Source organism: Equus przewalskii, chromosome 15, assembly GCF_037783145.1.
Source record: "Equus przewalskii isolate Varuska chromosome 15, EquPr2, whole genome shotgun sequence".
NCBI classification, from domain to species: Eukaryota; Metazoa; Chordata; class Mammalia; order Perissodactyla; family Equidae; genus Equus; species Equus przewalskii.
Window position 1 is genome coordinate 76,955,068 of NC_091845.1, and position 23,484 is coordinate 76,978,551.

The following is a 23,484-nucleotide window of genomic DNA, read 5'->3' on the forward strand; positions in this document are numbered from 1 at the left end:
TTTCTCTAATTAATTAAACTAACATGTGATTTGAAAGCCACACCTGTTAGTTGATGCCTCGCAGAATCTCAGGCCTGGGAGACCTCTTTCATAGAGGGGATTGTGTTAAGTGAGCTGGTGGTCAGTCTTGTCGGGAAGACATTGTATTGTGAACGCAGCTTTAGTTCAGAACGGGAGATTGTGGCCACAGCTGGCTTCTTGGGGTCCCCTGGGCTGAAGTCCAGCTCAGTGGATGTTGCCCTTCTGCGAATCCTTTCTCTTAGAGACGCTTGTAAACCACACAACCATCAGACACATGCCCAGTGTTGCCTCGACTGGTCCTGCCCTCGCCCAGGAGCCACGAGTCTGTGGCCATGGTCCTTGTCAGCCACACGGCAGCCGCAGGGCCTCCTCCTCCGGCTCCCCGGCCCCGCCCCTCTGTGCTGCCTTTTGCACAGGTGTCTCCCTCTTTCCTTCGTGGCTCTCCGATGGGGTCTTTGGGGGTCTTGTTAACCCAGCCACCCTGTGATCAGCTGCTGGGCTGTGTCTTTTTCTTCCCTAGTAGGCTTCATCTCCTTTGCATAGGGTGAACAGAGTGTTAAGGGGTGAATTGTGTCTCCCTAAAACTCACATGTTGAAATCTTAACCTCAGCACCTCAGAATGGGACCTTACTTGGAAATAAGATGCAGTAGGAGGTAATGAGTTAAGGCAAGGTTGTGTAAGTGGGCCCTAATCTGATATAGCTGTGTCCTTCTAAAAAGGTGACATTTGGACACAGAGACACGACCCTGGGAGGACGCCCTGTGACATGAAGGCAGAGATCAGGGTGACGTGCCTACAAGCCAAGGACGCCAAAGATTGTCAGCAAACCACCAAAAGCTAGGGGGAGGCAGGGAACAGATTCTCTCTCACGGCCTCAGAAGGAGCCAGCCCTGCCCACACCTTGATCCTCCAGAGCGGGGAGACAGTAAGCTTCTGTTGCTGAAGCTGCCCCATCTGTGGCCCTTTGTTATGGCAGCCCTACCAGCCAAGACACAGGGTAAGGGCTCATCTATTCCACAGTGTGAGGCCGATGCCCCCAGGGCTCAGGAAGGAAGATGGCTTGAATGGGGGAGGAGGGGCATGAGGGGAGCAGAGCCTGCAGAGTGGGCCTAGAGAGAGGGGGCAGCGGTGCCCTTATACCACATGGTCGCTCTCTGGGGAAGCTTGCTGCGTAAACCTGACAGGGAGTCCCTGCAAAGTGGTCAGAGCCCACGTCAGGAGGCTGCTCTTCTGGCGGGGGAGGTACCTGGTGACAACGCAGGGAATGGAACCTCAAGGAGGCAGAGGACTGACTTCTCCGGGACCTGCAGCTCTGCAGGAGGACAGTGCGGGTTGTCAGAGGTGAACGGCACTGACCCTAGGACATGCCACTCAGACCCTCCGAGGCTGCCAGTGGAGGAGGTCCCTGTGCAGAAGGTGGGGGATCTTAGAGCCCGACTGCTGTCCCCTTGGAGACTGCCACTGCCCCCAGCAGGCTGGCACTGCATGCTGTCGTGGTCTGGCCCAGTGGCCTGACGGCCCCCGCTCCCTTGCTCCCTCACCACCCCAGGCGCCCAGGCTGAGAGGCTGGGGAAGACCTGACTGCAGACTCAGGGAAGCAGACCTGGCAGGACCAAAGGCTGGGACCGTGTTCCCATGGCAGCACTTCATCTTCAGCTTGGGGGATGCCTGTGTGGGGCCTGCCCAGCACCTCTCTCTGCAGCTGGGGCAGGGACTTCGGAGTCCAGCTGCCAGGGGTAAAGCCATCTTAAATTCATCATCCGAGGTTCTGCACTCTTCATTGCCTCTCACCAGCACTTGCTCACCAGAGACTTTTTAGAATTTCCCGAAAGCATTTTAGAGGGATGCTTGTAAATTCATCGAGCATTGTTGCCGACAATTCTCTTACAGGTGGGCCTTTTCCTCTGTGAATGCTTCTCCAGCCACACGTGCAAGGCCTTTGCCATTGCGCAGTGCAGGGCCGCGTGATTCTCATAGAAATTATCTGAAATTCTAATAATCTGTTTATTTGTTCCTGCTTCCATTGATTCATCCATTCTTTCATCAGAGAGCAGGAATTAGTTAGGCAAGAAAGGTGAATCCAGGCAGAAAGAGCAGCATGTGCAAAGGCCCCGAGGCAAGAAGGAGCCTGTTACAATTTAGGAACTGAGATGGCAGATGGCATGCATGGAGCACGCAAGAAACAAGGCTGGGGGCAGGCAGTGTCTCATGAAGGTTACAGGAAGCAAGAGGAAGCACAGCTTTGTGTGTGTAAGAATCTTGAGGAAGGGTAATTTGGGGTGTAGGCGAGATTACAAACTCAATAACAGTACCCAAGGCATTGGAGATGCCTTGTGGTCAAAGTGGCCACTCCGGGAGTGTTGCCAGGGAGGGGTACACTGCTGGGCAGAATCCTCAAGACTCAGGTGGCAGGCTACCCCGCCCATGGGAACAGGCCAGGCCTCTGGCTCCATCTCCCACCTGTCCGCCAGGGGCCACCGGGGCCCATTCCCGCCCCTGTCTGTGCTCCTGACTGCTGTGTAGTCACCACACCCAGCCCGGCTCTTCGCTCAGCCCCCCTATTCCAGGCCTTCGAAGAGGATTTACTGCAGCCCAGCCAGCTGTGGTAACTTGTAAGGAACAGAATGGCCGCTAAGTGGCCATGCCTGTCCTGTGCGCTGCATAAAGTTGTTTGACATCTCTGTTTTCCCAAGAACCAGAGATCAGATGCAACTGCTGTTTGCAATAAGGCTTTAGAAGTCCCCACTCCTCCCAAAGGCACATCTTCTGGAGACAACAGCTACCACCGACCTGGAGCCACTGCCCCTCTGAGGCGATGAGGAGGCCGAGCCGGCTCCACATGCAGGTCAACCGTGCTCTTTCAAGACACAGTTAGTTCTAAAGCAAGCCCTGATAGCAGTGCCCAGGACTGAGCACATTCAGGTCACACATCGCTCAGAGGGAGTCAACCAGGACCTATTACTGAACCCCTCTGGGTCAGGCACAGGGCGGGCACAGCCCAGCCCCACGAACAGGAGCAAAGCACTTTCTGTCCAGCTCGCCCTTCACCCCAGGAGACATCAACACAGGAACAGCTGCCTTGAGCATCCTCACCTCCCTCCAGCCCAACCCTGGGATGAACGGACGACTCCCTCTGGGCCTTGGAAGCTCCTTGGAAGGAACCCAGTTTCTGTTCTGAAGTTGAGAAGAGATCTTCTCCGACACCATTTGCTGGTCACCTACCTCCTCGTCGCATTTACACTGGCTCGGTTGTCTGCCTCCCAAGCGAGAGCGGGGGTAGGTGAGGCCAGAGGCGAGCCCACCAACTGTGGTCTGTAGCGCAGACCTGTCCCCTCGGGGGAACACACCAGCCACCGTGAGCTGGAGCTCGCCAGGCGCAGCTGCCTGGGGCCACTCAGCCAAGGGCAGCCCCACCGCATGAGCCGAGCAGAACAAGGGCACGGTGCCAGAAGTGGCATTTTCGTTTCTAATTCTGAATCCTCAAAAACAGTTTCTGTTAAGTTTTAGAGTGATTGATTTAAGACAAGGGCATAATATTTCACAATATATGCATCTATCAAATCATTATGTCATACACCTTAAACGTAGGAATTGTTATATGTCAATTATCCTTCAATAAGACTGGGAAAAAATTTTTAAAAAAACGATGAGGGCATTATGCATTTTTAAAAAATTCCCACCCAAGGAGATCAAACTAAAAGTAGATTCGTACTTAAAAGGATAATTTATCAGAAAAATTCACTGATGTTGAAAAAGTGCTTTTCCTAAGTTTCAAATAAATGAGGTGTCAGTGAAATAATCCCAGCATTAAATAATAAAGGCACCCTAAGGAGGGGCCCAGGCAGTGAGTGCTGACAGCTCCTGGAGAGGAACAGGCCCTGTGGGTGCGGAGTTCTGGAAGGACCGGGCCAAGGGGGACCTGTGCAGGGCTGGGGAGGGACAGGCGTGGGCTGGACGGAGAGCTGGGAGCATTTTCCAGGCAGGGGGAGGCCAGGAGCGGAGGCCGGGAGGCCAGAGAGCACCGGAGTCGGGCACGAGGGCGCTCTGTGGGAGGATTCCCTGAGGGGCGCCTCTGGGGCCAGCCCATGACCAGGCCGCACTGCAGACGTCTCCCAGGTGCCTGCCACTGACCAGTCTACAGAAGCTTCTTTGAGGGCCTCCCAGGCAGGCCCCCAGGACCCCCTCTGCGGGGCCGCTGGCCGGGGTTGTTTTTGGCAGCTCAGGTTCTGGAAGCGTGTGGGAGGAGATGGCCCGGCGGGGCAGAGAGGCTGCCAGGCCCCATGGCCTGCACACAGGTGGCCGGTGTCAGGCGGGCAGTGGTGTCTGCAGGCCTCGCTGCCCAGACCTGGGCAGGGCCGCCCATCACAAGTGGGTCTTTGTAGGCCCGGGTTACGAAACCAGCCAAATATTTTCCCTGTCGCTTTATGAGGTGCTAGCTCTGCCCGTTCGAGCTGGGAAAAATTAAGTGTCACATAATTTGCTCCGTTAGAGCTGAGGAGGTTTGAAGCTAAGAGAACAACTCTGTGCCCCTCGAAAGGCTTGTCAGCCGAGGGAAGGGGTGGGCCCAGGTCCCAGAGGGGATGTGGGCACCCTCCAGCCAGGGGCAGGTTTTGCAGATGGAGAGAAGGCGGCCCTGAGCCTGGAAAGTCAGCCTGTGAGAAGGTGTAAGGTGAGGAGACCCAGCACCCTGAGAAGCTTCCTCAGCACCATGCTGTCTGGGACCCGCTAGCCCCTGTTCACAGGGAGGCCGGGCCGCTCATGGAGAGGGGTGAGTGGAAATCCTCCCGCAGAGCTCCCTCACAGGCAGAGAGGATTCCAGAAGGGTTCCAGAGCCGACTGCGAGCTGGGGTCGGGATGCTGTATCCTGAGGTTGAAAAGCATCGGTCTCGTGCAGTGAGTGAGTGGTCAGCCATGGACACGCTGTGATTTCTGGCCTCCCAGTGGGTTCCACATCCGCTACAAAGCCCTGTGGTTTCACTGGGAGCCTGCTTCCCTTCTACCTCTAGTAATAAGCGTCGTTTGCTGGCTGCGTGCTGTCCTATGCCAAGTGCTCCACGAGGTTCTGCCTTCATTCCTTCTGCTGAGGTTACTGATCTCCTGTGTGTGTGCGAGACCCCAGGGATGCAGCAATGAAAGTCTCCTTCTTAACGGCCCGGATAGAGTAGCAGTGAACCCATTGTCACAGATGGGTGAGTTGAGCTCATGGAGAAGTGACTTGCCAAAAATGTCCGGCTAATACGTGGCCAGCTGCGTTTCAGAGCCAGGCCCGTCTGGCTTCAAAGCCTGGCTTCTTCCCACTCCCTCATTGACGGGGTTACAAAGAGGCAGGTGATTATAGAGACAATGTATGTAACCCCGATGATAATTCTTGGCTTTGTCTTCAAAGTTATATTCAAATTAACCGTAGTTTTATACGCTAATTAACTTTTGAGATGAATAAAGATACTTTGTCTTAAAAGCAAATCCATGATGGCCCCTTCCTCCCTTCCACACGGCATGCGGTGACTCCTCATCGCCACCTGGTGGCAGCACTTCTGCACAGCAGGGGAGAGAGGTTTAAGAGAAGAGCACTGACTTATCTAGACAACCGCAGTGGGCTGGTGGAGGGCACCCCATGTTGGAAGTGGGAGTCCAGGGACTCTAGTCTGTGCTCCGCCCAGCCCGGCCACGTTGGCGTCGAGGCAGCCAGTTCAGCTCCCTGGGCAGCAGACCCTGAGTGTGCGGTGCCTGCATGGCCTGGTACCCCTGGAGACCCCTCTCACTTGGACGGTCCCTGACTCTTTGTTGTCCCTCTTATGTTGCATTGACCTTGAGGGCAAAACGTGCAGGTGGATTTTGCGGCACCAGTGGGAGAAATGGTCTTGGGCAAGGAGGGCTCTCCAGAGCCCCCAGGCCACTCCGCGGAGGGGGCGTCTCCTCCTCCAGGTGTGCGGCTCCGCCCACCGTGGCTTCTCACCTCTCTGGGAGCCTGTCTGACTCAAGCCTCTTTAGGCCCCTTCTCAGTCCCTGCCTTTCTTCACTGGACCAGAGATCCTCTTCCAAACATGGGTGTCTCCAGCAGGAACCACCTCTGATCACAGTTGGGGAACTTGAGTCCAGGGTCTGGAGAAGGCCCAGCACCGCGGTGGGGGGGTGGGGGAGGTAGGGGTGGTATTTGTTGTATTCTCTTGTAAGGAACAGGAAACCTGACTGAAACCACCTGCAATTAACACAGGGAGTGTGTGCGCTTTCGTCACTGACAGTCCCGGGCAACTCTGCCTTCGGCCTCGCCTGTGTCCAGGGTTCAGACCGTTGCTGGGTCTGGGTTCTCTCTGTCCATTTCTCAGCTCTTCCTCCTTCGTGCCTTCTAGTGCCTCAGGGGTGTCTCATGGGCTTTGGGTCCCCATACTTGACCCACATGAAAGACACGATCTAAGTAAAGATACTGATTCTGCTCTGATCTCTAGATCTCACCTCCCACAGAGCACGACCCCGAAGCCCCTCCTACACACACTTTCTGGAGGCCCCATGGTTGGGCTCATCTTCCTTCTCAAGTCCCCATGACTGCAGGGAGCCCCAGGGACCACCTGTTCCCTCCTCACCCAGCAGGAGCCAGCATGCTTGTACCTGCCTTGCTTAGCACAATTCGATTGGTCCTGCGTGGTCACATGCCCACCTCTGAACCACTCACTGTGGCCACTGAATTGGCATGTGCTGCTGGGCTCAGCCCCCATCATGGCCTCCACTCCTGGAGCTGGGAGCAAACACCCTCTCCAAGGGATTGCAAAGATGTTTTACTAAAAGAGGAGGGCAAGGATGCTGCAGGCAAAACCATCAGAATCCATTCATAGCTAACATAAGAGCAGTAGAATGAAAGTCTATAGATGATTGATCTTTCAGATAAATCAGGGTGATGATCAAGGCCATCCTGATGGCACCACTTCCTTCTGTCTGGAAAGTGTCATTCGCTCGCGGCTGTGTCCTGTCCTCCCCACACTGCCATCCACAGGGACAATCCGGGTGAAGACACATTTCAGTGGTGACTTCAATTCAAAGACCTGGAAGAAGGGAGGTATTTCCGTAGGTTTCTGGGTTTACCTGGGGCCGTGTATCTTGCCTGTGAATATCATCCTGTCACTACGGGGGACAATCCCCTCCTCTGGGCTCTGACGTTCACTCGGAGATTTCGTTTATTTAGAGTGGGCTTCTCTCACTGTTCGGCCCTGCTTGGGCTGATGTTTAAAATTCCCAGTAGAGTGTCCAAGTAGGCAGGGCCTTAGAGACCCTGGTCCAAGCCCCTCATGCTGTGGATGGGGACCACTGAGGGTCACGGTCTTGTCAAGGCCACCCAGCCAGTTAAATTGCAGAGCCAAGACCCTCTGCTTGGCAGCCCCTTTCCATAGGTGCCTCACTACCATGGGATCCCCGAGTGGGCAGGCAGGAAGGCAGCCCAGGTGAAGGCCCAGGGGACGCCTTTGCTGTGAATGATCCACAAAATCAATTATGCATAGTCCGACAGAGCGGTGGGGTGGGCCCCTCACCCTGCATTGCTGGGTGCATCTTCTGTGATTACTTCTTGCTGCAGGGCATCCCTTCCTAATTGTGTTTTGCTCAGGCTAATGTCAAAAATTAACTTTCCCAGTACATTCAAATGAGGCCAAGGGAGGAAACGTTGTGAGAGCAGAGACTTGATTTTCCACAGATAAACCACAAGCAGGTTATCTGGAATGGATGCTCTGTGTGTGTGATCCCTCAGAGATGCAGAGCGTTGTACAGGACAGCCCTCTGTGCTCCAGCCTGGCATACACCCTAGGGTCACACCTGGGCCCTGCCTCCAAGAGCTCCTGGGTTACTGGGGCAGCCACACAAATAATGATAGTTCCGTGAGATACGCATTAATAAAGCGCTCTAGGAAGTGCGGGAGGAGTGAGGTGGAGAGAGTAACAGGTGTTTGCGGGCAGCTGTGGCATCGAGGAAGTGCTCACAGAGGAGGGACATTGGAGTGGAGATTTAAAGATGTTCCGAGATGGGAAAGGCTAATCAAGGCATTTCAGGGGTGGGTACAGCATGTGCAAAGGCACAGAGACTGTCAGCTGCATAGCCGAGTTCAGGAGACTGCAAGAAGTTCAAGGAGCACACGAGGCAGAGAGTAGTCAGCCAAGAGACCGGTTCATGGAGGGAGACCCCAGTGGTCTAGTCGGTCATTTAGTCATTCATTAAAACCTGGGCCTTTTGAAGCCCAGCGCTTGTTTTTAAATTTAGATTTTATTTATATGAAATACATTCATAAGGTTTAATTAAAACATGACAGTGATGAGTCTCCTGCCCAACCCTGTTCCCAGCCACCCTCCCAGAGGCACCCGATGCTGTCAGATGAGGGCGTTGCCCGCACGCCCTGATGTGCACCTTGCTCTCTTCACTGCCTGTACCCGGAGGTGATGAGGTGACTCAGTGCGCGGAGGGCTTCTTCATTCCTCCTGACAGTGGGGGGAGTTGGTTGTTGAGCCCCAGCAGTGTGTCCACAGCTCAGAGACCTTCTCATTCCGCCCCTTGTTTACAGTGGGAGAGACTGAAGGGCCAGGAAGGTGGGGAGCCCACCAAGGTCACCCAGCTGCTCTGTGACTGAGCCAGGGCTCAAACCCGAGTCTTTCGCCTTTCGTACCTACCTAGGCCAGCCCAGCCACTTCCTTGCCTCGATGGTCCTCATTTGTCAGACCATCGGTTGGAAAAAGTGATGGGTAAGGCTGCAGTTTCTGGTAGCCGTTTCGGCCAGCAGGCTGATGCTGATGTATCCAGCAGCCTCTTGACGTGTGATTCCAGACTCCCATGGTAACCTTTAGCCTGGTCCCTCCCTTCCCCCTTCCTCTCTCCTCCTCATTCCCCTCCTCAGCTTTCTGGTCCCCACCTTTGCCTCACAGCCCTGGGTCAAGTCTCTGCCCCCCGTCCCTGTCCCAGCAGCTAGTCACTATGACAACGAGGGCCTTCCGTCAAAAAGGTGCCTTCCAGGTATTTTATTCTGAGCCCCAATTAAGGCAGGCAGGCTGCAGGCTGGGAGCGGAGCCGAGAACTGTGTTTTATGGCCTGTGAGAGAGCCCAGGTGCTATTTATAGCTCCTTAATCGGTGTTGCTAAATGGGGTCTTAATGCAAGTCCCACGGCAACTGCACATTTCCATCACGGAGCATCTCCTCCCGGCGGCCGCCCTCCCTCCATCTGTCAGCCGAGCAGCCTCTGCCTGGCAGCCCCTCCCGGGGGAGTGGTGCCTCCTCTGCGCTCCACAGCTGCCAGCAGGCTGCCTGGCACTCCTGACCTCCGCCTGACACCAGCTGGCCCTTTGCAGTTCCACCTTTGGGGATATTTGGTCCACAGCTGTCACTTCCATCAGGAACCTGGAGTCCTCAAGTGGCCGTTTGTCTCAGAGCTGGGATTCTGTCCCCAGTCTCCCACCACCTCTCCCCAGCCTCTCCATCAACGCCAGAGAGGGATGAGGGACACATATGGCTGAGTACGTACGTAAACATCCACAGGAGCCGTCCACGAGTACCTCATGGGGTAACAAATCCGTCTCGCTCATTCACACAGAGCATGTTAACTGTTCCCCCATTTCTACCAGCTGGGGAATTCAGCCTGAGCATGGGAGAGGGAATGACCAGTGTCCACTGCCAGGCGCTGTCATGGAGCTTCATGGGTTCCACCTCATTCAGTCTTCCCACAGCTCGTTTCATGGAGAAGGAGCTCAGGATAGGCCAGATCTTGCTGAGGTAACAGACAAGCCCCAAATTGCACTGACTTCCAACAACCAAGGTTGCTTCTTGCCCTTGCTGTATGCCCATCGCTGGTCAGCTGCGGGCTCCATTCCGGAAGGTGTGCGTCCTCACTTCAGGTGCAGGGCAGGCGCAGCCCCGGATGGTCACTAAGGGAAAAGAGAAGGCAGCTGTGCACAGACTGGCCCCTCAGGCTTCTGGTTGGAAGGGACCCAGAGCACTCCTCTGACACTTCATTAGCCAAAGCCAGCTTATGGCTGCACCTAACTTCAAGTAATGGGGAGGGGTAAGCTGCTCCCATGCCGCGTGGGTGAGAGCTGGAATATTTGAGAAGAGTCCTAATGACCTCTGCAGAAGCCAGGGGTCCCAAGGGTGAAGCGATTTGTCCAGATCCCACAGCTTCTAAGTGGCAGAGATTTGAACGCTCAGCTCTTTCTGCCAGAAATCTGTGTTCTTTCCCCATGTAGCAAAGTATTACAGATGCAGGCTCTCAAGTCAGACTCCTGGCTTGCAGCCTGTCTCCAGTCTTCACCAGCTGTGTTACACTAGTGAGGCAAGTTGCTTAACCTCTCAGAGCCTCATTTCTCTGTAAAATGAAGATACCAGGGCAGGACTCTATCCTGAAAACCAGAACTTTATTCCTCAGTTTGGGGCAAACTCATTTGGCAGCCAGACTCGACCTGAAGCGATGTGAGACTAGTATATTCGTTCCTTATTTCACTTCTTGTGAATATTCGTAGGTTTCGCTGTAGAAATATTAATGTGTTTGATTGCAGGCGCTGCCCCAGACCGATGGGATGTTATGCAATACATGGTGTATGCAATCTAATTACTGAGCTTTGGAACTCTCTAAATTCTGGAACAGTCTGGCCCCAGGGTTTTGGATAAGGACCTCGGATCTGTAGCTCCTCCCTCATGAGGTTTTGAGGATTAAGGGAGGTGATGTGTCAAAAATTCTGAGCCCGGGGCCCAGCACATAGCAAGTGCTCCATAATTGGTCTGTATTCTGGGCCCCTGGGTTGGACTGATGGGGCAGGAAAGTGGCACTAGCTTCTGAGAGAGGCCACAGAGCTGACCCCAAAGCAAGAAGGAAGTCGGCATGCTCCAGTGTGCACATGGGTGATGTCAGCAGGTCTCTCTGATCCTGGGTATGCCCTCCTCTTGAAGAGAGCTTCGTCAGGGCCTCATAAGTCCTTGAGTGTGCTTTTGGGATGGTTCCCTCTAACAGTAAACAGGATGTTTGTGAAGATCCTCAGACAAGGCAGCGTGGTCTATACATATAAGGTATTGTTCTCACATATTAAATTTACATTCAAAAGTGTTCCCTTTCCAGCCATTGGGCCAGAGTCTGAGGTTTTGTCTTATCATTCGCTTCTCAGAATCGTGGAGTTGGCAAGGGGGTTCCAAAACCCTGTTCCTCTGAAGTCCTCAAGGCCCCACCCTGAGGTTGGGAACTGAGACCCCATCCTCCGACCAGCTTCCCTTCTGTCTGCTAAATAGACGGGGTTCTACATAAAATTTCACTTGGCAGAAGGGTTCAGCTGCCTTAGCAAGGAGACCTGCCCTTTCCCGTCGTCCAGGCCGAGAACTGCAGCCCAGAGAGGCGCAGTGTGTGGCCCTTGGGACCAGGGTGAAGACTGCCAGGGCTGGGATCCCAGGCCACTGGCTGTGTGACCTGGGGCAGGTTATGACCTCACTGTGACTCAGTTTCCTCCTCTGTAGAGGAAGATAATTGATGGTTGTTGTGAGGATTAAATAAGTTAATTTATGAAAGTTCTTGAAACAGTGCCTGGTGTGTGAAACATACTGGAAATGCTGGCTGTTAGTAATATTATATATAGTACATTATAAGTATTGTACATTATAATATATACATCATATAGATATATAATGTTATCGGTATAGCAGTGAGTTTGTGGCAGAGCCAGGAGCTGTGTCTTCCGTCTCTCACTCCAGGAATCCTGTCCAACTGAATTCACATATTTGAAAATAACAAGTGTTGGTGAGGATATGGAGAAATTGCTGGTGGGAATGTACAATCACGCAGCCGCTGTGGAAAACAGTTGGGTGGTTCCTCAAAACGTTGAACATAGAATAGACGTTGACCCAGCAATTCCACTTCCAGGTATCTACCCAGGAAAAATGAAAACGGGTATTCGAACAAATATGCATACTCGGATATGCACGGCAGCGCTATTCACAATAGCCAAAACATGGGAATGCCCCAGAATGTCCATCAGTGGATGGATGGATGGATAAACAAAATGTGATATATCCATGCAATGGAATATTATTTAGCCATAAAAAGGAGTGAAGTTCTGATACATGCTACCTCGTAGATGAACCTCGAAGATGTGCCACGTGAAGGAAGTCAGATACAAAGGGTCCCATCTTGTATGATTCCATTTGTATGGAACATTCAGAATAGATCAGTGCATAGAGAGAGAAAGCAGATTAATGGTTGCCAGAGGCTGGAGGACGGGGGAGTAACTGTGCATGGGCACAGGGTTTCCTTTGGGGGTGATGAAAACGGTTTGGAACTTGATAGAGCTGATGGTTGTGCAACACTGTGAATGTACAAAATGCCTCTGAATTATATACTTTAAAACAGTTAGTTTTATGTCATGTAAACTTCACCTCAATTAAAAAATAAAATTCAGTGCAAGGAAGTTGTCACCAGACCTCAGTCAACAGGGTGGTTGTATTCGTGCAGAAAATGTCCAAGGGGTGTTGAGCACGGCCCTGGTGGAGCACCCTTCCTGCTCCCCTGCCCCCAGGAGGCTGTGCGCTTCTCACACTGAGGGCGTCTCGCTCAGTTCTGCCTCCCCAGTAGTTGGCCTGGCACACAGTGGATCCTCAAGAAGCGTGGGACTCCTGGGCTAATTGACAGAAACACAGCGAATGCGCACGGGCTGTGTCCTCCCCACGCCGGCTCTGCAGTGTTGGGCCAGCAGCTTAGCCCCCGGGCTTGCTTCCCTCACGGCAGGATGATGTGTCTAAACCCCATGTGGCCGGGCAGGGCTTGGCAGAGGGCAGCTGCTGCTTGCCTTAGGTTATTATTATCATCATCATTGTTATGATTTAAATTGGTAAATAAGTCTTTTTTCCCCAGCTTTATTGAGCTATTAATGACCTATAACCTTGTGTAAGTTTAAGGTGTACAGCGTGTTGATTTGATACACTTATTTATGGCAACATGATTACCACTGCATGTCACCATCATGTCACATAATTACTGTGTCTTATTTGTGATGGGGACATTTAAGATCGACTCTGTTAGCAAATTGCAAGTATATGATACCGTATTTTATTAGGTTATTATTGTTATCCAATGTCAAGGGGATTCTCAATCTGCGTTCCTCTAGGAAACTGGTTTTGCCACAACCTGAACTAAATTATTTTTCTGTGTTTTCCCAACTCACACACACAAAAATATTAATTTTGTCTATTATTTTCCTCTACTAATATGTTTTTGACCATAAACCTCTACCACCTGCTACTACTCCTTGTCTGAAGTAAAATAAGAAATGAGAAGGTGTGTGATTTTATGGAAGAATAGATATTACAAGCATTTACACCAAATACATCAGTGTTCTGGGCGTGGAGAAGTAGCTTATGAGGGACACAGACTCTGGAGCGACCTCTCTGTCACTCACTTCTGGGTGACCTTGGAAATCATGAGACCTCTCTGTGCCTCAGTGTCCTCATCTCTACATTGGGGTCGTAGGGTGCCGTGAGGACTGAAGGAGTTACCGAAGGGCACGTGCTTGACACAGCACCTGGCAGGGGGCGCACTCCTGTTAGCCCTTATTATTGGTGGGGTAGTGGCGGTGTTATTACGACTATTGCTCTCTGGCGTGCCCTCCAGCGCCCTGACTCCCCGGCATTCTAACCCCTGCACATTCAACCGGGGGACTGTACGTTTTACCAACCTGGTGGCCACACAAGGAAAACTGGGCGGGCAGAGGGAGTGGGTGTGTTTGGTGTCCAGATGAGTGACATCTTCCCAACTAGGACACTCAGAATCCAGCAGAATCCACACTGAGAGACCGCAGAGAGAGAAAATGGGGTTTGCGTGAAGTTCTGGTTTTTGACACGTAGTTTTGGATATTAGAGCTAGAGTCATCCACAGCGTGGAAGGACGGTGAGCAGATTCTTGGATCTGATCAAGTTTGTACTTCTGTGGTTGGATCAGACCTTCTGGCAGTTTCCGAGGGACGGGCTGGCCCCGGGTGGGGTGGCAGGTACCAGCTTCTGAAAAGGGTGGTGGATAAGCTTCACTGCACAGTAGGGATGACACTGTCAGCCCAGGGCTGTGTCTGGATCTAGAAGTATTTTGCTTGGCCATACTAAATTAAAATAACACAGAAATGTCACATAAAAATCTGGATTCCCCACCCCCCCCTTTTTTTTTTTTTGAAAGAGCAGGAAATCTCGTAACACCAGGCCACATTCCTGCTTAGAGCCAAGGCTGGAGCTGAGTCACGGCCCCCTCGTGTGTGTCTCAGTGTCCATGGGTGCCTGCTCTCCCCGGGCCCACCGCTTCCATCTGTTCGTCGTAGTCACTGAGGTTCCCTGCCTGGCCCCCAGGCATGGGGGTTTGCAGCCTCTGGTCTAAAATCCAAACATACTTGTGATCCTAGAATTGGTTTTCATTCATGCACTGGTCGTTAACTTTTTCAGAAGTTACCTAAAACAAGAATCATTTGCCTTGAAACTAGAAGTGGAAGTAGGGCAGCAGTTTCCATATTTGCTGGCTATTATTCTGTCTCACGGCTCTTTACACACTGGAACTATTTATTTGCAGACCTCGTCATTTACCACTTCTTAGTAGACGGTCTACCCCTTCCAGAGCCATCCCGTAAATATGGGGTTCCTCTGGAGCCTAATTGGATGCTTTGACTAAAGGAGGGGGGAGCTTGGGTGAGAAAACTAGGCAGACTCCATCCAAGAATTCGTTTTACTCATCAGTTTTGCTTAATTTAAGAAAAACAAGCTTCCACCGTCCTCCTCTGGGCCGGTTTCTGAGCTCACACTTGGAAAGGTCAGGTAAACACGATAAATCCGTTAGAAGGCCTTCGTAGTCAACCCTGTGGCTTGTGCTGTTTAGCAAGAGGCTAAAGTGATGACATTTCCCAAGTGGGAGGAAGTTGGCCTGACCTTGGCTGTTTGCTAGATAACAGCAGTCAGCTGTGCCGGTCAGCCCCAGTGGGTGCAAGGAGACAGCCCGGGGCTGCTGCAGAGGGCGTGGGGGTTCTGGAGGTTGGGCCTGGAGGGGAGAAGACCCCGTAATGCAGTCGGCGTTGGCTTCCTTCTTCCCTCCAGAGTCTTCAGGCCAAATCCCAGACCATGTGGACCGTCATATCACTAACTGTCCCCTACTGGGTAGAGTCCTTCATCTGAGCCACCCCACGCTTACCTGCCTGGGCTCTGTCGGGTGAGGGGCCCACCTCCATCCATTCAGGGATCTCTAATGCACAGGGAACAAGCCAGCGCCACCACCCAGAGCAGGGATGGGGTCAGGGGCGTGGGGGCACTGAGACTGAGTGACAGAGTCAGTAGGGCTGGGGGTCCTTTGCAGTGAGTGTCACGCCATCTCCCCTGGGGAGTTTGGAAACAGAGTGCGTCCCAAACATACTGCCCGAGTTCCCATCCCATTTTCACCACTTAACTGTAGCTTTAAGCGAGTTACTGTGCCTCAGTTTCCTCAGTCTGTAAATGGACATTCCTAACAGTAGCTACCTCGTTGGATCATAGGAGAGTAAGTACAGGAAGACCTGTAAGTGATCAGAACATCTCGTGACATAGGAAGTGCCATGTGAAGGCTTGCTGTGTGTGACTAGTCCCATTAATACTGTTCTTATTGCCCAAAATCCAGTCAGAGAGCCCAGGAAGAACGTCAAGGTGGACTTTGAAAATATATCAGCACTCATGGGTTTCCTTATGCTTCTGCTTCTGATGAAAAGATTGGCAGGAACATCCCCCAAATAGAAGAGGCAGATGGATAGACTGGAGTCTGGGGTCCCACAGAGCTGGGTTCGGACCCTGGCTCCCTGATGCTCAAGCTGCTCTGGCCCGTGCAGAACCTGGTTGGAATGACCTGTGGGTATCGTCCTCCACGGGGCCTCCAGTCCTCAGCTCTCCACATCTGCCACCTCTTTCTCTCACCTTGTCCTAAAGGAGTAACTGCTCTGGAACAATAATGGCTGTCATTTGATGATCACCCACATATGCCAGGGCCTGAGCTGGGTACCTTTCTGCAGCCCCTTGATTCATCATCCCTACTCAGCCCTGTGAGGCAGGCACTGTCCCCATTCCACAGAGGAGCGGCCTGCCCTGTAAGACCAGAACTCCACTTTGGCGGCTCAGGGTTCACGGGTTCGGATCCCTGGTGTGGACCTACACACCACTCATCAAGCCATGCTGAGGCAGCGTCCCACATACAAAATAGAGGAAGATTGGCACAGATGTTAGCTCAGGGACAATTCCTCACCAAAAAAATAAAAGGCCAGAACTCACTCTGTGCCTTCTCATTCCAGGCCTGGGCCGCCTCTCCTTCTCAGCGATGCCGTCCCCCAAGCAACGCTAAGTTCTCACAGGCAAGAGTGACTCCATTATTACTCATTAACTAGAATTTCCCTGTAATTCATCTTCTGGCCAAGCTCTTGTTTGAGGCCAACTTGAAACTTTTCTTGTTCACTTTTGTTCTCTTTCTCTTTTTTTATTTTTTAACTGAACCTCTGAAACACAGAATTGGATTAAAGATAACCCTTACTTGTAATACACTGTCATCATTGGTCCCATGCATAGCCCTCTTTCATTCTAATTTGCTTATTCATATATTTACTTCTGTATAATTTAATGCCATCATGAATCCATCATCCAACCCAAGGACTAGAACGTTGACAGTTGGGTATCTTTGTGCCCCTGCCTTGTCCATCCTTGCCAACCCCCATCCCTCTGCCTTGAGGCACCTATGCCTCTGAATTTTGTGTTTATTGTTCTTTATAGATTTTTACATATAGATGTGTGTCGAAACAATGCCTTGTTTAGTTTTAGTTCTCAAACTTTCTAGCTTGTCTGTTCCTGTGTCAATACCACACTGTTCATTGCTATGGCTTTGAGTAAGTAGGCAAGTCCTGCTCCCCCACACTGCTTATTCTTCTTTAGAAGTGGACACACCACAAGGAATGGGGGTCCCACCCTGCGGGTCCTCACCCTGCCTTGGATGGGATGAGCACCAACTGTCTCCGAAGGACCGTGCTTGTCCTGCTCCCCTCCCCCATCTCCCCACGATGGACGTGGTTCCTTCAGTGTCTGTGGGGGCAGCCAGGTTGCTCCCATGGCTGCAGTGGCAGAGAAAACTCCTAAGGACGTCGGGATGGTCTGTGATGCAGGGTGCATGCCAGCCAGAGGCCTCCCCATCCCCGAGGCTCTCACCGCATGACCAGGGCCCGTCCTGGTCCCAGGCCAGGGTGTCCAGCCATCGTGCAGCTCCGGGGCAGCCTCCAAACTGGAAACAGTCATATTTTCTGGGAAGCTTTTCAGCTGAGTCAGGAGCATCCTCCACTAGACCGAGGAACTGGCACAGGGTGTTATTGATTCTGTCTGCCTGCGGGCACCTTGCCGGGGGTTCTTTAGCTGACTGAGGGCAGTATGAAAGGGCGACTTTTTATTCATTCCCTGCACCAGAAGAGCCAGAAGAGCCAGAAGAGCGGGGCCGTCGTTTCCTTTACAGAGACAAAGGCTCGTTGCAGCTGCCTCCCCTCTCCTGGACCCCAGTCAGCTCCTTCCCACCAACCGAGCACCCATGGTGTCCAAAGCAGAGCCGTAAGGCATACGCAGCAAGAACAAAAGCCCGTCCCTGTCTGTGCGAGCCCACAGTCTACAGGGGTGACAACAACGCCAGCCACAGGGAGCGATGCTGGAGCACTTGGCGTCGGCCGGGATTCACTGCAGGCAGCCGCAGGCAGGGAGCCGCGTTTCCTGAACTGAAAGTTAGACGATGTCTGACGACAATGAGGGGTTATTTCCAACGGGGGTTGTTCCACAGACTCCTCAGTCAGTCACCATAGTGATGAGAGGGGAGGGGATGCTGCGCGTGGGGGGTGTGACCTCTGCTGGATGAGCCTTGGGCGGCTGCCTCTCCTGGAGGAGTCAGGAAGTGAGCAGAGGGCTGGTCATGAAGATGGAGCGCCAGGATGGAACAGAGCTGTTTGGAAGGTGGACATGGAAGGGCCTGGGGTTGGGGGACTTGGAGGGCAGGGGAGGGGGCACAGTGAGCGTGTCTGAAGGTCCAGGCCTGGGAGCCTGGGACATGGCCCCTGGGACAAGGATCCCATGGGAGGTGCACAGCAATGAGGAGGAACGGGAGGTGCTTGGTTTCACTGCAGGGTGTTAGGGCATCTGTGGGGCATCCCCAGGGAGTAGGTCTGTAGACCACGTACCAGAACCACTGGGGATCTCATTAAAATGCTGGTTCTGAGGCAGTCGATCTGGTGGAGCCCAAGATCCTGCATTTCCAGCAGGCTCCCAGGCCAAGCAGAAGCTGCTGGTCCACCGACCACACTTTAGCTCACTAGGGTCCCAGACTGGAGCCGGGGTGGAGGCCGACAACGTCCCTAACTCAGGTAAGAGGAGGCCCTAAGTGCATGTTGAATTGAGGTGTGCAGAGTCATTTTCGTTTCTCCTCCAAAATAAAAGTGTCTCAGCCTTCAGGAATACCAATATTGATGATTCGGGTCAGAATTCAGGGATAGGAAGATGGAAGCGGATCTGGGCCTCTTCAGAAATGTTTTCGCTTGAAGAGCGATGTCCATGACATCAGGTGGTGCACAGGACGTCCACTGAGGGGTTCATCCCCCCGGACACTCCCAGGCGCCCACACAGGCTGTTGGCTGAGATCTGTAGGGTATGCCTCTGTTCCCCGTGAGGTGAGGACACTGACTTTTTTTTTTTAACAGACTAGATTTTCTCCAACAATTGATTAGTGTTTCCTCAAAGTGTCATCTGAGAAAACTATGAACTTTTCCCAATGTTGCGCCAAAGAGATTTCTGTGACTACATCTTGGAGAGATGCCTTCAGAGCCAATAAACATTCTTGTCACCCGGCAGTAGAGCTAACTCTTATTCATCCTCTCAGACTCCTCTTAGCTGCAGCCTCCTCCAGGAAGCCGTCCTGGACACCCCCAGGCTGGGCTGGGAGCCCCTCTTCCTGTCTCTCACAGCTCCGCCTACAATTCCTTCTCTTAAGCACAGACCCCTCTGGCTGCCACCATTTACTGAGGTCGCCCTGTCCTGGCTGTAGCCCCATGAGGCTCCCAGTGCCCTGCTCCCTGCTCAGGTCCTGCGAATCAAGTATGTAAGTAGAAGCTTGATGGATACACGCATGTGTGACGAGCACCAGTTGGATAAGACTTTATCCTCAAAGTCTACAAAATGACATTAGAACTCTGGTATCGCTCCGAACTCTTCTTGAGAAGCCTTTAGTTAAAGCAGTGATGTTCTTCATGCCTTGATTTCCCATCTGCAGAATGGGCCGGTGAAGACTTCTTACGTTGTTCAGAGAAGTTTCAAGCTGCTGAAAGAGCCTGGCCTTGGCCTTGAGCTAGGTTGGGGGCTGAGCTAGGATCTTCTCCAGGACAGCACCCCCAGCCCCAGCCAGGCTCCCGGGCTGGGCAAGTGGCAGGACGGACCTTGTTCCATCTCCGCGCTCCTTCCCAACCCAGACACAGAGGGTCCTCCCGCCCGCATCTGCCTAGGGGTTGAGAAGACCCTACAGGGGCCGAGGCCACAAGGCCCCCAGGAGGCCTGAGTCCCTGCCACCTGCCTGGAGCCATTCATTCTTCCTCACAGCTGGGAGAGAGCAACAGCTGACCCCAGCTGGCTTCAGCATGGCCGGAGCGTGGCTGCAAAGTGAGCGGACAGGAGCTCCAGCCCGCTGAGATCTTGGCTAGCGTGGCACAGGGTGCCCGGGCACGGAAGGCCCTCGGATGAGGGATTCAGGTCACCAGATTGCGTGTTCCTTTGACACTGCTAATGTGAACCTGTGGCTAAAAGGAGCCTCACTTGGTCAAGTTGAGCGTGGCCTTTGAGCAGCCAGCCCTGCCTAAGAAGTAGCAGCAGGCTATAGCCAGTCAGCCCCCTGGGCCTGGCTCAACACCACTCCCCCAGGAAGCCCACCTGGCCTGTGCCAGCAGCTTGGGTGCCACGGCCCTGGGTCTCCAAGGCTCATCTAACATTTATCTCCCAGCATCACTGGCCTTGCCATTTGCTTTTTCGTGTGCATTTAAGCCTAATTTGATTGGGTCCAGTCGAAGTGCTTCCACTGCCAGGATGACATGTGATTTCTGTTCCACTAAGTGTGTCAGCTGGTGGAAAGGACCCTGAGCCTTCTTGCCAAGTGACTTGTCACACTGATAGAGACTGAGGCCCCAAGGAGGAAGGCGAGGCCACTCTGCCAGCTGGTGGCCGAGGCCGGCCAGAGCCCAGGGCTGCCAGCTGCTCAGCCACTTCCCACTCAGCTGTGCGGCAGGTCAGGAGGGAGGCCCTGAAATGGAACTGAGCAGAGATAGACGAACTCGAGATGCTTCTTGTTCCCAGTCCATTCTCTACTGCTAGCCCTGCGCCCCCTACTTACCAGCCACCCCATCCTGCCTGCCCCCGTACCCTTTGTCCCTGGGAATAGTGAGGTGTTGAGAGGGCTCTGTGGCCTAGAGGTTTCCACGAGGGGAAATAATGGTCACAGTGGGGCTGGCTGATCCAGTGGTCAGAGACCGGGGTACAGGAAGGGGCATTTAGGGGTGAGGCTCAGGTCCATGGTGTGGCCCAGTGAGAGGGTAGCTAGGTGGAGGAGAGGGTCCCTGTGGATGAGGCAGTCGAGAACCAGGAGCCTGAGGGATGAGGGATGTGCCTGTGCGGGGTTCCATCATCAGGAGTGGGCAGTGAGGGACCTGGGACCCAGGCCAGGGCCCTGACACATGAGGGGCCAGAGGTCAGTAGATGACAGCAGCAAGGACCCGGAGAGGACCAGGCCAAGTGGTGTGAGCCACAGAGGAGCTGTAACTTCTCCCCAGCAGATGGAGGGGCAGAGCTTTGCACGTGGCAAAAGGGAGCAAGGAGCCCTGGCCGCCCCCCTGGCCCTGAGAGCGCACAGCCTCAGAGAATGCTGAGGGGCAGTGGTGTCCCGGAGAGGATGCTCTCTTCCTGTAAGGCGGGGGTAGAAGGAGCTCTCAGAGAAGTCGGGGGTGCAGTTTTCTGTGTGGGGAGCAGCGGTTCCAGAGGGCACAATGGGAGATTTGGGTGGTGGGGAGGCAGGGGGCTGGGGGCAGAGGGAAGGAGGCACAGAGTGGTATGGGGGGTGCACTTTAGAGAAACAACATCCCCTGGAAGGAGGCTCTTCCAAGCACCAAGATCTAATGGGTCTTCATATCGTTCATTCTACCTTCCTGCTCCTCTGTGTTCCATTTCCTCCCCTCTTTTCCTGGAAACTCTGCGATTCTGTTTCTTGGATTCCTTTTTCATCTTGCTGGAGCACCTCCTTGAGTAACTTTCAGACTCAGTGGGTAGAGGCTCCTCTTTTAGACACATCAAAAATGTAGCTGCTGTTTGCTCTGCAGCAGTGTGGCTCCCCTCTGCCGGGGAGCACCGCAGAGTCTTGGGGTGAGAATATTTTGCTGGACACACCTTCCTGTCTGGTACTAGGTCAGGGAGCTGGTGGGCCGGCCAGGCCCTTGAGCACTTCATCTAGGTGGAAGTGTCTTCTGGTTCCCACCATCGCCCGTGGCCACCTTCGCTGTGGAGAAGGGCTCGCTTGTGCTCCATTTGGCCTCTCTGTTGGACCTCGACGCTGACCAGGAGCCCCCCCAAGGCTGCCCGCCCCTTCAGAGAGCAGGCTCAGGTTCAGCTGGGACGGAGCGGGGAGCACAGCCGCCCCAGAGACCGGGCTTAGAGTTCTCTAGGGGATTACCCCGCTGTTGGCTCCGTGCCTGGTCTGCCCTTCCTTGCTGGAGCTGGCGGCTCCTCTGGGCTCCTTTGCTGAGAGCCAGGTGTCCCCTGGCGCGTGGGGCTGCCGGTTCTCTGCTTGATTCCCCACCCTCCTGTCCACCTGCTTTCCATCTTCCTGGAATCTCCCCGAATGTCTACACTGCTGACTGCCTTTCCTGCTTTCCAGCACTGGTGTCAGGGCTGTTACACACACACACACACACACACACACACACACACACGTGCACATATCTTCTGTCATTTCAGGGGGATGCTGGGTGGAGGGGTCCAAGCCTGTGGGCGCAGGCTGCCCCTTGAGCACAGCCCCACAATCAGGTGGCATTTTCTAGCCAGAACTCCCTGTTAGGGGTCCTCCCATCAGAGGGTTCCCACATCCTCGCTCGGCAGCGTTGCCTGGGAAGGGCACGCGTTATTTAGGCCGCTTGCTGTGCGGCACTCCTCTGTGCATGGGAAGTGACTTGGGGCGCTCTCTAGCCCAGGGAAAATGAGGGCCCCGCTGGGGCTGTGGGGACCTCCTGGGCTGAGGACGCTTGTTGGCACAGAGTTCACCTGAAGGTGCTGCTTGTGTCCCGGGTAGTCAGAACCCTTTTTGCTGGGGAAACAGTGGAAATTGCTAAGGAAAACTCCAGATTCCACATGCTTTCTAGAAGTGAGCTGAGGGCTCTGTCAGCCACGACAGGGCCAGTTGGTACTAGGATCCCGTATTTTAGAAGTGAGCGGGTAATGACACATTTGTCCATTGGTGTAACTACGTCTATTGATGCCTGACAGGTGCAGACCCACAGGGCAGAGAAGCCAGCTCACTGGGGAGGAGGCCACTCTTGATTTGGGTCCTGAAAGAGGAAGCCGGCTTCTGGCAGGCAATACAGGGAAGGGTGTTTTAGCTGAAGGAGCAGCATGAGGGGAGGCCCAGAGGCAAGCAGGCAGTCCTCTGAGCCTTCGGACACCACAGTCAGTGGATAGGTGGATAGCACAGTGTCTGACACACAGCGTGTGTGCATGCTTGCCTGTGTGTGTATGCTTGCCTGTGTGTGTGTCTTCTCCTTTCTTTTCCTGGAAACAAACAAATGGTGCCCAGGTCTCCTTAAGTTCAGATTTCAGGGCTGTCACTCTAACCTTCCCCATCTGCTCACTATTGTCTGAAACCGTTGCAAAAGAATTTCACCTCTTAACCTGAAAACACTCATCTTTTTTCAAAGTACAAATCAGCAGTGGGGACAGTGGGGACTCATGTCTTGCCATCTCCCCACTGCAGGCAGGGGAGACTTCAAGGGGCCCGGGAAGCAGCTCAGACCCCCAATCCCTGGGCCAAGATGTCTGCTGTTTCCATCAGAGACGTAGACCCTCCTGACCAGATGAGCTAACTCACCCATTGAGCTGCCAGCAAAACAGAGGCCCTGGGAAGTTCTGTGGCTGAGTCGGGGTCGTGCGGGGGGTGAGTGGTGTATTATGGAAATTCAGGTCACTGGAGAACTTTGGAAATGATTGCCTTGTGATATTTTAGCCCAGAACCAGACATCCAGCCCTGGCCCCAGTAAATCTTCATCAACAGCAGAGCATTCTTGTCAATTAGGATGATGCACTGAGGCATTTTCAGAACCGCAAGTAAATTATCACTATTTTTTTTGAGGAAGATTAGCTCTGAGCTAACATCTGCCAGCAATCCTTCTCTTTTTGCTGAGGAAGACTGGCCCTGAGCTAACATCCGTGCCCA

At 53.4% G+C, this 23,484-nt stretch overlaps 1 protein-coding gene across 1 annotated transcript in view; it reads left to right on the forward strand.

Moving 5' to 3' along the window:
* SPSB4 (splA/ryanodine receptor domain and SOCS box containing 4) overlaps nt 1–23,484 on the forward strand; it is a 60,767-nt gene that overhangs the window by 31,047 nt on the left and 6,236 nt on the right. The window lies entirely within an intron of this gene.